At 51.8% G+C, this 14,591-nt stretch overlaps 1 protein-coding gene and 1 long non-coding RNA gene across 3 annotated transcripts in view; one reads left to right on the top strand and one right to left on the bottom strand.

The window, feature by feature from the left end:
- LOC102117445 (aspartate-rich protein 1-like) overlaps positions 1–14,591 on the bottom strand; it is a 268,201-nt gene that overhangs the window by 143,062 nt on the left and 110,548 nt on the right. The window lies entirely within an intron of this gene.
- LOC102121851 (uncharacterized) overlaps positions 2,877–14,591 on the top strand; it is a 67,992-nt gene continuing 56,277 nt past the window's right edge. For both annotated transcript variants that reach the window (XR_012418930.1, XR_010578417.2), the window contains exon 1: positions 2,877–4,587. This is a non-coding gene — a long non-coding RNA (uncharacterized lncRNA). The remainder of the gene's footprint in view (positions 4,588–14,591) is intronic.

Here is a 14,591-nt window from a genome sequence, read left to right as displayed (position 1 = left end):
AGTTCAGTGTATTATAGCAAAGAGCCATAGCCTGGGGAGCTCATCAAAAACAGAATTGTATTTCTCCCTGTTCTGGAGGTTAGAATTGGATATCAGGGTACCAGCTTGGTAGGGCCTTAGTGAGGACATTTCTGCCCCACTCACTGAGCTTTTACAGGTGCTGTCTTTTGCTTGGAGGACGGCTCAACTTTAGGAGCATGGGTGGACCTCCCTTCAAAGCCGCGCTCTCACTTGTTGGTTGGTGACCGTGAGGAAGTCATAGAACATCCCTGTGCCTGTTTTCTCCTCTGAGAAATGGCGTTAGTGAGAATTGCTTCCGTCTTTAATCACAGAGAATAAAGCATGGAAAGAAGTTAACTTAGTGCTATTGGGCAGAGAGTGAGAGCCCGGCAAACCAGAGAGATCAGCTTGCCCACAGCAGTGGCGAGAAGTGCGGAGAGTGGGTGAGGCTGGGGCAGGAAGCAGGCCAGCCTGCCAGAGCCCAGGAACAGGTGAAGGGCAAGAGTGAGCTCCTCACCCTGAATTCTCAGGGGACACAGGTATGCAGGGGTTATGGGGAGCACAATCATCAGGGCTGCTCTTGTTCCCCTGGTTCACTCCATATCTGACGTAGTCCCAGGGCCCCTACTCCCTGTGTTTCCTCTCTGCCCTGCTTTCTTCCTGGCTGCCCTCCTAGTACCCATTTTGGGCCCTGGTCAGGTGGAGTCTTGAGGTAACTGTATGTCTGTTAATAACTCCTCTGAGGTTCAACGCTCCTTTTATTGAGACCTCTGAGCTTATTCAGAGACCTCCTGTCGCTGGGACCAGAGGGAGGGCCGGAGGGAGCTGACAGTACAGTGACAATTTTCCCTGCGGTTGCCGCTACAGGGCCCACTGGCAGGTATCTGCCAAACTCCAGCGTTGTTTTGGGTCTCTGGGCTTCTGAGGTGTGATTTCCCCTCTGAAGATCGGCTGAGCCCCCAGTGGGTGCCTTAGTCTCAGAAATGGGTCCCCCTGAGCTGGGAGCTGTGCTCTACCCTCAGTTTCCTAGGACATGTCACACTTCACCCTGCCCATTCTGGCTCCCGAAACCCAAAGAGAGGGTCTGGAGAAATTGTTAGGTACGAAAAGGCTACCAATAAGTCATAGGAAGTGTATTTATATAGCGCAGTGGTTTTCAACCATTACTATACGTTTGCCTCAGCAAAGGCAAAATTTAAAAATGGTAATACTCTGAGTCACCCCACAGAGATTTGGATTTATTTGATGGGGCTGGAGACAGGTATCTTTGGTTTTGTTTTGTTTTTTCTTTTTTGAAACGGGACCTTGTGGTATTTCTCAGACTATAGCGCAGCGGCCCGATCTTGGGCATTGCAGCCTTGATCTGCCAGGCTCGAGGAATCCTCCCTTCTCTGCCTCTCACGTAGCTGGGACTATGGGCATGCACCACCATGCCATGCTACTTTTTGTGTATTTTGTAGAGGTTTGATCTCACTGTTCCACCCAGGCTGGTCTTAAAAGTCCTACCCTCAAGCTGTCCTCCTGCCTCAGCCTCACACAATGCTGAATTTACAGTTGCGAGCCACAGTGTCTGGCCCTGTTTCTTTTAAGAACTCCCTTAGTGTTTCTAACGGGCATTCAAACAAAAAAGATTTTGTTTGCAGAAGGCCCATGAAACACTACTGAGGCTGCATCTTCTTCACAGACAACAGATTGTTCCCTGAAGTGTCTGCTTACCAGTGCACAGGGTATTTATATCCTGGGCTTTGGGGAGCTGTTGGGTTTGGGGGCTGACTGGGGCATGAGTGTTGTCTCTGGGATCTGTCCCAACCTGGTCCTATGGGACACCCAGTCTAGGATCCTCCTTCCCAGACCACCATCCTGCCACTCACTGCTCCTATGGCAGGAGACCAAAGGTCGTGACCTCATGATCAGAGACATCCAGGTGCAGGACCGAAGTAGAGTGAGTCATGTGAGGAGGGGCGGGGCACAGCTGCTTGCTGGAAGCATGTTGGGAAGTATTGGTCCACCAGCTATCACTTCCACCTTTTCCTGCTGAATCCCAGTGATCCTCACGTGGAGTCTGGGTCTCAGAAGGGTGTGGCATCTGGGTTCTTGGCTGGCTGAGCTGGTGCTTTTGCAGCCATTTTGGGGCTCTGGTATGTGAGACCTGAGTTGCTTCAGGAAACCTTTGCCCCTCAGACTGCCTCCTGCTTAAGAGCAGAGCCTTTGTGTGGAGATCTGGCTGGCCTCTTTAGATTCCAGCCTGTCCTGTCCTGTTACGTCTGGGTTTGAGGTTGTGTGGAGGGGTCTCTTCCCATAGAGAAGGCAAGGCCAGTCATGTGGGTCAGAGCGAAGCATGGCAATTCCAGCTGACTGTGCCCGGCCTTTGACTGGAGGAGTCTGAGAATGATGAGGCCTGGGGAGCTGCCCTTCCTGGGAAACAGCATGTCTCCTCCCCTATTGTGGAGTTTCTGGATGTGACCCAGAGTGTGCTAGGCCTCCATCCATTCAGTGAAGATTGCTGGGCACTCTGGATACTGTGGAGGAGGCAGCAGTAGCAGCCAGCCTGCAGAGTGGGATGCAGTGCTGGAGGGCTTGAGGAGGAGGTGGCATTGTGATTGGTGTCTGAAGAATGCCTCGATGATAATGGAGTCAGTGCAATGTCCCAAAGACCAAGAAGGAGCAACAGGAAAGGATGGTTCATATCCAGCTGCTCCACTCAAAAAAGAAACCAAATAAAACAAAGAGGAAAGGACTGGCACCATCAAGGTAGGGCAAAGGGGGCCTCTGGAGTGGTTTTTTTTTTTTTTTTTTTTTTTTTTTTTGTAGTAGGGGAGGGGTGTGTTTGGATTTGCATGCGAATTGCCAGGGCTGTAGTAGGGAAACCGCAGGGGGGCTGGGACCTATGATGGGGAGTCTCCAGGTGAGAGGGTGGCCCGTGGGGACTGGGGGTCAGGTGAGGCTGGGAGTGGGGTATAGAGGCAGGAGCAGTTGGACAGGACCAGTCAGGATGCAGGGCGCAGACTCATCAGCGAGAGCATTCCTGAGCCCAGCATCCAAGAAGTGAGGGAAGTTGGGAAGGTGCTGCTACAAGGTGGAGAGAGGTCCCCAAAATCCAGATGAGAACGATGAGAGCATGGCATGCATGGAAAGTGCTGGGCAGTTTTGGCATCCGTGAAGTCACAGGGGGCTGTGTGTGAACAGTTGTGCTTTGGCATCCAGGAAGGCCTTGAGACAAGAGCGGGTTGGCTTTCCTGGAGACTAGGCTGTGGGATAGCGTCGGCGCTGAGGCATGGACAGTCTCCTTCCACCCTCAACCTCTCCTTGGAGCTTTGAGACACTGCAGGCAATTACCAGGTGATGTGATAAATCCTACCTGTGGAGGGTGCCTTGGGCAGGGAGGACATGGCGGCCAGGAAGGGCGCCCTTTGAGCTGATGAGCTGCTCATCAGGAAAGGAGAGAAGCTCCTACAGGCCCAGTGTCAGAGCCTGGCGAGACCCTGTGAGGCCTTGAAAGTAGCAGGTGCCTCCTACAGTCTGCGCGTGGCCATTTCAGGGAATCCACCCAGCAACTGTTCTAGTCATCGTGCTCTTCAGGTAGGAGACTGAGGCCAGGAAGGGAAAGGCTGCTGCGATACCCACACTGTCAGTGGCTGGGGTTGTTTGAACCCAGGGACTCTAGGGCCCATGCCTCTGCCATCCTGCCTCTGGGTTTGATAGTTGGACTTGATCCACCAAGTGCCAGGCCAGCCCTGTGGCTGGGTGCTCCCAAGCATTCACAAGCTGACAGTTCTGAAGGGCCCACGCACTTGACCGTGCTCCAGCCTGTGTCGTCACATGAACGGTGGGTGCTGGAATAATAAATGCTGCAAATGGCACTGGGGGTGTTGGCCAGGCTCTGGGGGCACAGGAGCTCTGCCCATGCCCACAGTTGGCCTGTGCTGACCTCCCTCCATCACAACTGAGTGACACCAGCCCTTTCATTGAGCTGAAGTCTTCCTTCCATCCCTTCAGTGTGGTCTTTGTGGCTCAGAGAGGCTGTGGCCAGGTACAGGATCTGGGGTGGCTCCTGCTTCTCTGCTCTATGGCCTTAGACAGTGGGCAGGATCTGAGGCCAGGTCCACCTGCAGCAGGTATTACAAAGGGGCAAATTGGCGCTTAATGTTTGGAAGAACTTGCCAACCAACTACAGTCCCGCTGTCTTTCGAGGTAGTGAGCTTCCCATTGGGGAAGGTATGTTAAGCCAACTTTCTGGGATGTTGGAAGATCAGAGACCAAACACTTGAGATTCTGTGATCCTAATATTGACTCAAATGCTATGCTGCTTGTATTTGAAGTCAGTTTCACTTAGACAGTTTACCAAGTATCTCCTTGGTGCAGGACACCAGGGAACACAAAATGTCCTGAATAATTATTGGGTTTCTGGCTCCCAGGGGTCCCTGAGATGTTGTTCCAGCAGTTCTGGAGTATGGGCCAGGCACGGCTTGCATCTGGACTCATCGGCATTACTCGCTCATTGTCAGCCTCACGAATGCAGTTCGGGATGTCACGCCCCCATACGCCCCCCACTCCGCCCCGCCATGGCCCTCACAAGGACCCACTCAGGTAACAAGGCTTTCTGGTTGATTCCTGGTACTCAGTGTGGTCAGTTTTCTGAGCCTGACAGTGGGGTGTGACTGCAATGAGACGCCAGTTGCAGGAAATGGTTTGCACAGCCTTCCTGGTGTCGTGGGTCACTGTCTTCCTGAGTGACTTTGGGCAGGTCCTTCCCCATCTCAGGCTGCAGGTTCCTGTGCCTGGAGCTCCCTTCTTGCCCCACCACTGCCTTGTTTTCCCAGATACAGAAGTGGGGCAGATCCCAGCCCATTGAAACAGACAAGGCTTTGGAGGCCACAGTGGTCTCATTTCTATCAGGCTGAGGCCCCCGAGGCACCATGGGCTGCTGGTGCCAGTACACAGGGGTGATAAGGAGATGAAAGTCACTAGAATGGTGGGGCAGCACCCCCTGGGCTGTGTTGGCGGCTGCCCCTGGCTGGAGGCCAGCTTGGCCCTGGAACGCTCCTCAAGGAACAAGGACACAAGAGAGCCAGCTCAGCCAGCCTCCACCTAGCATGCCAATCAGCACTCCCTTCCCATGACGCCTACCCTCTGCACAGCTCCTGGAACTGGCCAAGGCGCTAATGGACACCCACCAAGGTCTTAATGAGTGAGCCAGGGTTAATGGTTACTGGGCCCGGTGACGCATTCACCAGCGTCCCAGGGCTCTCAAAGTTCATACTGGCCTGGCCTTGAACATCTTAGCTCAGCCACCTGCTTTTCCAGCCTTGACACCTTGGGGCTCAAGCAGGGCCTAGGGTGGTCAAGAGGTCCCCGGTAGCCCTCACTCCTGGAAAAGGCTCCATTTCCTGGCCTTCAGGCTCAAGTCGTTCCTTCCACCTGGCAGGTGCTCTCCAAATCCAGTCCCAGCTGGGGCTGGATTCCCAAGGCCCCTATTCTGGTGTCTGCCCCTTCCCTAGGGCCCTTCCCCCTGGGGTGACCATACTGTCTCATGCCCAGCTCTCTTGCCCAGGGCTCCTTGAGAGAAAATCTGGAGGGGCCAGGATATGGGAGAATGAATGATGGAATGAAAGAAGGAATTTAAGCATGTGCCTTGCTAAGAGTGACAATTCTGGCAGGCTGCTGATCATGTGTGGGCCTCGATCTGAGAGCTGAGAGGCTTGGAGCTTCCAGTCCTGTGGTGACACCCACCCCATCTCATTGAAGGGGGCAGAGCAGGTGAGGGCATGATGGATGGATGGGCCTCATCCCCCTGCTTCTACTGTCTGGGATCCTCCGTCAGCCTGTCTGCTCAGAACCCTGAAATTGGGGGTTTAGGAAGGACCCTTCTGGATCATGTGACTCCCTTCAGTCCAGGTGACGAGCGTCCTTGGAATAACAGCTCCTAGAGCCCTGCCTGTAGCCCTGCAAGTTGGGGAGAGGGCCTGTTAGGAGAGGTATCCCTTGCCCTGGGGTCGTAGAGGTGATCTAGGCTCCTCAGACCTTGTGGGGTCTCAGATGTTTACATCTCCAACCCCTCCTGGCGTGGGCATCTCTGGCTGCACCCCAGCTCTGTGGCCCCATCTCCCAGCGAACCTTCGGTCTAATCTGCCTCCCGCTGAAACCTGGCCTCACTCAGCCCCACCAAGGCCTTCAGAGCTCAGGTCTCTCATTCAGGGTTTGAGGCCCCACTGGACTCAGACCTGCAGCCGTCCCAGATCACGCAGCCCCAGGGATGGGACCAGGAGCCTGCCCTTGTCCCACCTACAGCAGTTCTTGTGTGTTTAAAGCCTCCCCTGCACCGCCAGGCTACTGAGGGAGGCGGGGAGGAGAGGAACTGGGTCACAGCGGGGAATCTTAGCTTGGTTTTGATGTGCTGCTGGACGACCAGATCCAGAGTCCAGTGAGCCAGCGAGTGAGGACACCTGGCTGTGCCCAAGCGCTGTGTGACCCAGAGGAGCCACTCACCCTCTCTGAGCTGCTGGACATCATCGGTGGGGAAGCTCAAGCCGGGAGACTCCTGGGAGTGTCTGGAGGTCTGAGTTCCATTCTCAGCTGTGCCATATGCTTGCTGCGCTCTAGAGCAGCTCCTGTTCCTCTCCGAGCCTCAGTTTATGCACCTGTGAAGTGGGAGTGAGTTGCACTTCGGGGTGAAGGGGGCAAAACTCATGTGGGCTCATCCTTTAGAGGGATCCCACAGGTGAGCAGAGCCCTGGGTTCTTTATCCGACTCCGTCTGGGCTGGGGGGGGGAAGGGGGCCTCTGTTTCTTGGCTGATAAGTGGGTTTGAGAGAGGTATGCTGGTGGGCAGAGGGCTGGGGGGAGTCACCTGACTTACTCGAAGAAGCCCTTGAGAGAGCCATGGTTTCTTGGAATTAAGAGGGAAGAGTGAGCCTGGTGCAGTGGTCATGTGTGTAATCCCAGCACTTCGGGAGGCCAAGGCGGGGCGAATCAGGAGGTCAAGTGGTCGAGACCATCCTGGTCAACATGGTGAAACCTCTTTTCTACTAAAAATATAAAAATCAGCTGAGTGTGGTGGTGCGTGCCTGTAGTCCCAGCTAGTCGGGGAGGCTGAGGCAGGAGAATCGCCTGAACCCGGGAGGTAGAGGTTGCAGTGAGCCAGATCGCACAAGTACACTCCAGCCTGGGCAACAGAGTGAGACTGTCTAAAGAGAAAAAAAAAGGGAAGAGTGCAGCATGAAGAAACAGGCCTGGGAAGATCTGGCAGTCTTGAGTGTGGATGCGGGGGGTGGGGGGTCAGCTGTGGAGTAGAGCCAGAGCTGCGATGGGGTTGGGAGACCCTGTGTCCTGCTTGTCCGGCTCCTGGGCTCTGTGTGTGGCTGTCGATTGGGGTGGGACAGGGCCGGTTGTGCGAGGGGTCATTGCCCAACTCCAGGGGACCCTGCCACCTCTCAGCTCTCTGTGGGGATACATATAGTTTTTTCAACAGGTTTCCAGCAGGTAGGGGTTATTAAATCTTACTGAAGGGGTGTTTTTTCTCATTCTCAACTCTGCGCTGCAAGGGTAGACAGTGTGGGAGACAGATTCCAACTCCAGGTCTGGGTGGTAAGCATCCGGTCCAGGGGTGTAGACAGGCCTGGGGAAGCCCCAGAGATCTGTGCGTTCTCATACCCAGGGGTAGTGACTCCATGCTAGGGGCTGGGCTCACCCTCAGGTCTGAGACCTCCTGGGGCCAGCTGACCTCGGTAAATGCCTTTTGTCTAAGCTTCAGTTTCCTGCCTGTGAATGGGGTTGGGGCTATGCTCTGGTTTTAGTCTTGTGGCTCTGGGGTTGTGGTGACAAAGCCATCAAGCTGGGTTGAAGGATTAACCAGGAAACTTCAGACTGGCTGCCGTGTCTACGTCTTCCTCCCTCTGCTGCATCATGGGAAGCTGTTCTGCTCAGCCTAGATTAGGCTCAGTTGTGTGTGTGCACGCATGTGCTTGCACGTGTGTTGTAAGTGTGTGGTACTGACACCAGAGTCAGTGTCTCTGGGTGAGTGAGGCTTGCACATTTCTGGGGAAGGGAACTCACTACCTTATGTGCCCAGGGCAAGAGCTGTGGGGTCTGGAGAAGACTTCTAGGCCAGCTCCCCTGCAGTCTTTCCTTGGATGACATGGCTTCCCCAGATCCACTTCCCCCTAGGTGCCCTCTCTGCATTCAGCCAGTAGAGGGCTGACTGGGACAGAATGTGACACACTCAGCATGTGAGGAAAAGCCTCCTTCATTCTGTAGGCCCTACCTCTGTTGACATGACCTTTGATAAAGTGCCTCCCCTCCTCTCTCCCCTCTCTGGAACCCGCCGCTGCTGCCAGGCTTCTTCTGTGCCCCGTCTCAGGCAGCTCTCTGTCTCCCTACTTTCCCCAGCCCAGGGTTTTCCTTTTGGGGTCAGCTACAGGGGTCTGGACCATCCTTTGCCCACTCAGACATTCTTCCTGCCCACCTGCTGCTGAGAATCCTGCATGTCTCATATGCTCTCAGGCAGAGAGGAAACTGCTGAGCAGGCCAGGGCAAGGGATAGAGCCCTGTGACTCTCCACTTTAGACCCCTCCCAGCTGACTGCCATGGAGTGCAGCCACTTAGCAGAGCCAAATCCCCTGAGGTTCCTGTCTGCTGTCTATCCTTCAGGGACAGGTCATGGGGCCTTGGTTCCTGCCCCATCATCTTCCCAGTCACCCTGATCTTCAGGGGGAGGAACAGCCAGGGAAAGGGCTTGGTCATAACACCTCCACCCTAGGGCTATTGAGGATCTCACAGTTGTGTGTCTGGTGGGTTCTGTCCAGAGCCCATTTGAGAACAGTGGGTGACAGGACAGGCCTGTGTGACCCAGGCAGGCAGCAATATTGGGTCAGCCTTCGTGTCCCCTTCTGTCAGCTGGGGCAGCCTGGAAGGATGATTGTGGAGTAGGTGTTATGGGAGTAGACTTCAGGTGGAGGCTGCAGAGGCTCTCCAGCACTGTAGGCACAGCAGGCCCAGGAGCAGGGGAGGGAGCCATGACTCATGGAGCCTCTGGCCCATATCCTTGGCAGATGAGGGCCACAGGGGAATGGGCAGCAGTGTCCAGGTCCCGTGGGCTGGGCCCACTGCTGTTCCTCTCTCAGAGTTCTTGGTGGGCTGGTCAGAAACATGCAGTAACTTGGGGCAGTTACCAAGTGGCCAAGCCTGCACTGCTGGGCTGTGTGAGTTTGGGCCAGCTCAGGCCCGCTCTGGGCCCTGCCTTTCTGGGCTGTTCAGGTGGTTCCTTGGGCCTGGGGTGCTAATGTTTCTGGATGGGCAGCAGAACCAGTCTGTACTCAGGGCCCGAGGCCATGTTTCCAGAACACACCTTTGGCATTCACAGCAGGGTGTGGTGAGGCCTCTTAGGCTGCGTTCCAGTCTGGTGCCAGGGACACCACTGCTCCACCATCTCCAGAGGCATCTCCCGGACACTGGCTGTGAGTTCAGATGTTCTGAACAGGAACAGGGAGAGGCAGAAGGGGACCCAGCCTGGGGCTCACTGGAGGAACTCACAGTGGGCAGACAGTGCCCTTTGGAGGAAACTGAGGCTGGAAGTTAGGAACCCCATTCCCCAGCTCATAATACCTCCCACTCGGGGCCCTCCCAGGGCTGCGTGAACTTTAGTCACCTGGTGACAGGCTGAGTTACCGTGCAGAGTCACCGTGCGCTTCCTTGCTCCTGTGATGTCAGCCTCCCCATCCTCCTGGCCAGGCTGGACCTCTGTGAGAGGCCTGCCTGTCCTGCACCCTATGTAGACACCTTCCACTGTCCCCCAGGATTGCTGGGCACCCCCTAGCTGGCCTCTTGTCCCCTCTGGGACTAGGTAAGCTTATGGGTTCTCTGGCAGCTCCTGTTCCTTCCCTTCCTCTGCTCCTCCTCGGAGGTGCACATCCCCGGGGCTGGACAGCATGCACACATTCTGGGAGGCGGGAAGGAGACACTGGGCCTGTGTTTTTAGACTGTTCCCTGTTGGAGAGGGGCCAGGGAGTGTCTGAGGCTGGTCCTGACCCTGCTCCTTGCCCCGTGGATGCAGCAGAGCCATGAAGAAGTTAGTGGTGCTGGGTCTGCTGGTCGTGGTCCTGGTGCTGGTCATTGTTGGCCTCTGTGTCTGGCTGCCCTCGGCCTCCAAGGAACCTTACAACCATGTGTACGCCAGGGCTGCCGTGGCTGCAGATGCCAAGCACTGCTCGGAGATTGGGAGGTGAGCAGGGCAGGGCATGGGGGCATGGGCCCTGGAAACAGGGCAAGTGGACCTGGGCAATACCTTTGCCCCTCTGAGACTCAGTTTCCCCACATGTAAGCAGGTTGCCTGGGCACAGGGTGTCCCTTGTGCATAGAGCTACCTGTTCTTTGCTTGGACTCTCTCAGTAGCCTCTGGGTAGGGGACGGTGACCCCGAGAGCAGGGTGTGGGTCTCCTAGAGCCCAATAGGGCCCTTTTTCCCAGTTCTAAAAGTCTCTGTGTCTTTGGATAAATTCCACTGTTTTGTTGTTTTTTTGTTATTTTTACATATTTGTCTTTTTATTTTTAGTTATTTATTTATTGTAAGATGGAGTCTCGCTCTTTCTCCCAGGCTGGAGTGCAGTGGCGTGATCTCAGCTCACTGCAACCTCCACCTCCCAGGTTCAAGCAATTCCCCTGCCTCAGCCTCCCGAGTAGCTGGGACTAAAGTGTATGCCACCACATCTGGTTAACTTTTTGTTTTTTTTGTATTTTAGTAGAGACGGAGTGTCCTCATGTTGGCCAGGATGTTCTCAATTTCCTGACCTGGAGATCCACCCACCTGGGCCTCCCAAAGTGCTGGGATTACAGGTGTGAGCCACCGTGCCCGTCCACTGTTTGTTTGTTTGTTTGTTTTCTTTTCTTTTCTTTTTTTTTTTTTTTTTGAGACAGAGTCTTGCTCTGTCGCCCAGGCTAGAGTGCAGTGGCATGATCTCGGCCGCTGCAGCCTCTGCCTCCTGGGTTCAAGTGATTCTCCTGTCTCAGCCTCCGAAGTAGCTCAGACTACAGGCACGCACCACCATGCCCAGCTAATTTTTGTATTTTTAGTAGAGACAGTTTCACCATGTTTGCCAGGATGGTCTCGTCTCGATCTCCTGACCTTGTGATTTGCCCGCCTCAGCCTCCCAAAGTGCTATGATTACAGGCATGAGCCACTGTGCCTGGCCTATACTTCTTCAATGTTTTGTCTGTAATAAGGCATATAAGCAGAGGGTATCCTGGGACTTTTTTGTTTTTGTTTCTGTTTATTTTGAGACAGTTCCGCTCCATTGCCCAGGCTGGAGTGCAGTGGCATGATCTTGGCTTCCTGCAACCTTTGTCTCCCAGGCTCAAGTGATTTTTGTGCCTCGGCCACCCAAGTAGCTAGAATTAGAAGTGTGTGCCGCCATGCCCAGCTAATTTTTATATTTTGTAGTAGAGACTGGGTTTTACTACGTTGGCCTAGCTGGTCTTGAACTTCTGGCCTCAGGTGATCCGCCCACCTCAGCCTCCCAAGGTGCTGGGATTACACACATGAACCACCTTGCCCAGCTTCATCTGGGACATTTTAATACATGTATATTTTGGGTGATAATCAAATCAGGGTGTTTAACATAACTATTCTCTCATACAGGTATTATTTCTTTGTGGTGAGACCTTTCAAAATTGTTCCCTTCTACCTTTTTTTGAAAAATACAAAACAGTGTTCTAACCAGAGTCTCGCAGCTGTGGAATGGAACTCTAGAATGTGTTCCTCCCAACTAACTGTAACTTTGTTTCCATCCCCAATCCCTCCTATTTCTCCTGCTTCCCCAGCCTCAGGAGACCACTCCTGTTCTTTCTGCTTCTTGAAGGTTAAGTTTTTGGATTCAATGTGAGTGAGGTCATGCAGTGTTTGTCTTTCTGTGCTTGGCTTATTTAACAGAATGTTTTCTTGGTTCATTGGTGTTGCCCTAAATGAAAATTGCATTATTTTTTATGGCCAGAGAATATATCATTGTATATATGTACTACATTTTCTTCATTCCTTCATCTTCGGGTGAACAGGTAGGTGGATTCCATCTTCCTAGCTATTGTGAATAGTGATGTAATAGACATGGAAAGACAGATGTCTCTTCAAAATCCTGGTTTGCTTTGACTGTATACCTAGTAGTGGGATGAATAGATCATATGGTATTGTACTTTCAGTTTTTTGAGGAATCTGCAACTGCTTTCCAGAGTGTATATAGTAATTGACCCTCCCATAAACACTTCTTTTTTCCTGGAAATTGACACCAGCATCTGTGTTTGTATTTTTATTCGTCATATTCATGTGAATAAGTGAAATGTTTTCTGCATATGGTTTTGATTTCAGTTTTTTGCAGGATTAGTAATGTTAACCACGTTTTCATAAAGATAGAGTCAGTCTTATGTCTTCTTTGGCTAAAAGTCTATTCAGCCTCTTTGCCCAATTTTGGATTGGTTACTTGTTTCTCTTTTGGTTAGTCTTTTTTTGCTAGTTACTAACATTAATAGCTTGTGCCTTTTGGAAAACAATGCCTTATCGGCTGTATGTTTCCCCAAACTTTTCTTCTCACCTTTAGGATGCTGTTCTTTTTTTCTGTTTTTTCTCTTCCCCCTTCCCCTGCACCAGACTCCAGTGGAGTCTTGCTCTGTTACCCAGGCTAGAGTTGCAGTGGTGCGATCTTGGCTCACTGCAATCTCCGCCTCCTGAGTTCAAGCAATTCTCCGGCCTCAGCCTCCTGAGTAGCTGGGATTACAGGTGTGTACAACCATGCCCGGCTAATTTTTGTATTTTTACTAGAGGCAGGGTTTCACCATGTTGGCCAGGCTGGTCTCAAACTCCTGACCTCGTGAGCCCCCATGCCCGGTCTAGGATGCCTTCTCTTTGGATTCATTTGTTCTCTCCTGCACAGAGGCTCTAATGTTGTACTTAGTCTGTCATGTTTATATTTGCGTTTGTTGGCAGTGATTTCAGTGTCCCATCCAAAAAAAGAGATCGTTAAGCCATTTTATTGTCTGTGCGTATTTTCCCCGTATTTTTTCCTTTTCTTTTTCTTTTTCTTTTTTGCAACCTGTGTGGACAGGGTCAAGTTACCCCAAAATATATGCTTATGCCATGTTTTCTCCTTGGAGTGTTTTGCTTTCCAGATTGAATTTAACTTATTTATTTTTCATAGATTTTTGTGTATGGGCGACATGGGAGTGCTATTTCAATCTTGTGCACGTGCACAGTTTTCTCAACTGTTGTGCCTTTGGTGTGCTTTTGAAAAATGTGTGCTCTAAATATAATTTTGGATTGATTACTTGGCTCCCTTATTTTGTCCATTCGGTTGTCTGTTTTTTTGTTGTTTTTTTTTGTTTTTTTGAAATGGAGTGTCACTCTGTCACCCAGGCTGGAGTGCAGTGGCGCGATCTCAGCTGACTGCCAGCTCCGCCTCCTGGATTCACACCATTCTCCTGTGAATGAGCCTCAGCCTCCCGAGTAACTAGGACTGCACGTGCCCGCTACGATGCCTGACTAATTTTTTTTTTATTTTTAGTAGAGATGGGGTTTTACTGTGTTAGCCAGGATGGTCTCAATCTCCTGATCTCGTGATTCGCCCGCCTCAGCCTCCCAAAGTGTGGGGATTACAGGCGTGAGCCACCGCTTCTGGCCCATTTGGTTGTCTTTCTATGTTTATGCCAGTCACTGATTGCTTGGATGACTATAGGTTTTGTTTTATCTATCATCCATGTATCTATCTATCTATCTATCTATCTATAATATATCCTAATCCTATATATATATATATATATATATATTTTTTTTTTTTTTTTTTTTTTTTTGAGACAGGTTATTGCTCTGTCACCCAGGCTGGTATGCAGCACTGTGATCTTGGCTTATTGCAGCCTTGACCTCCTGGGCTCAAGTGACCCTCCCACCACAGCCTCCCAAGTAGCTGGGACTACAGGTGTGCACCACCATGCCCCACTAATTTTTTTACACTTTTTGTAGAGGTAGGGTTTTGCCATGTTGCCCAGACATCTCTCAAACTCCTGAGTTCAAGTGATCTGCCTGCCTCAGCCTCTCAAAGTGCCGTGAGTACTGGTGGGAGCCACTGTGCCTGGGGAAACCCTGTTTAAAAAAATAATAATAATAGACTTTTATTTTGATTAAATTGCAGGTTATTTACATGTGAACATTTGATGACACTGAGGCTTGTGGCCACTGACCCCATTTTCTAGGCAGTGAGCAAAGTGCCAGTCAGTTGCTTCTTCTACCCACACCCCCTTTCTTCCTCCTTTTTTCATCTGATAGTCCCCAGTGTCTATTGTTTGCATCTTTATGTTCGAATGTATTCACTGTTTAACTCCAACTCATAAGTGAGAACATGCAGTGTTTGATTTTCCGTTCTTGCCTTGATTTGCTAAACATGATAATCCCCAGGTCTATCCATGCTGCTTAGGACATGATTGTGTGTTCTTCTTATGGCTGCGTAGTATTTTGTGGTGTCTATGCACCACATTAAAAAAAAGAAAAAAAAAGTTGAATCCTCTGTTGCTGGTCACCTAGGATTCTTCCACGTCTTTTTTCTTGTGAATGGCACGGCCATGA

This window comes from Macaca fascicularis, chromosome 10 (genome assembly GCF_037993035.2).
Source record: "Macaca fascicularis isolate 582-1 chromosome 10, T2T-MFA8v1.1".
Lineage (NCBI taxonomy): Eukaryota > Metazoa > Chordata > Mammalia > Primates > Cercopithecidae > Macaca > Macaca fascicularis.
Note: the sequence above shows the minus strand (reverse complement) of the source record. Positions and strands in the feature narration are given on the sequence as shown.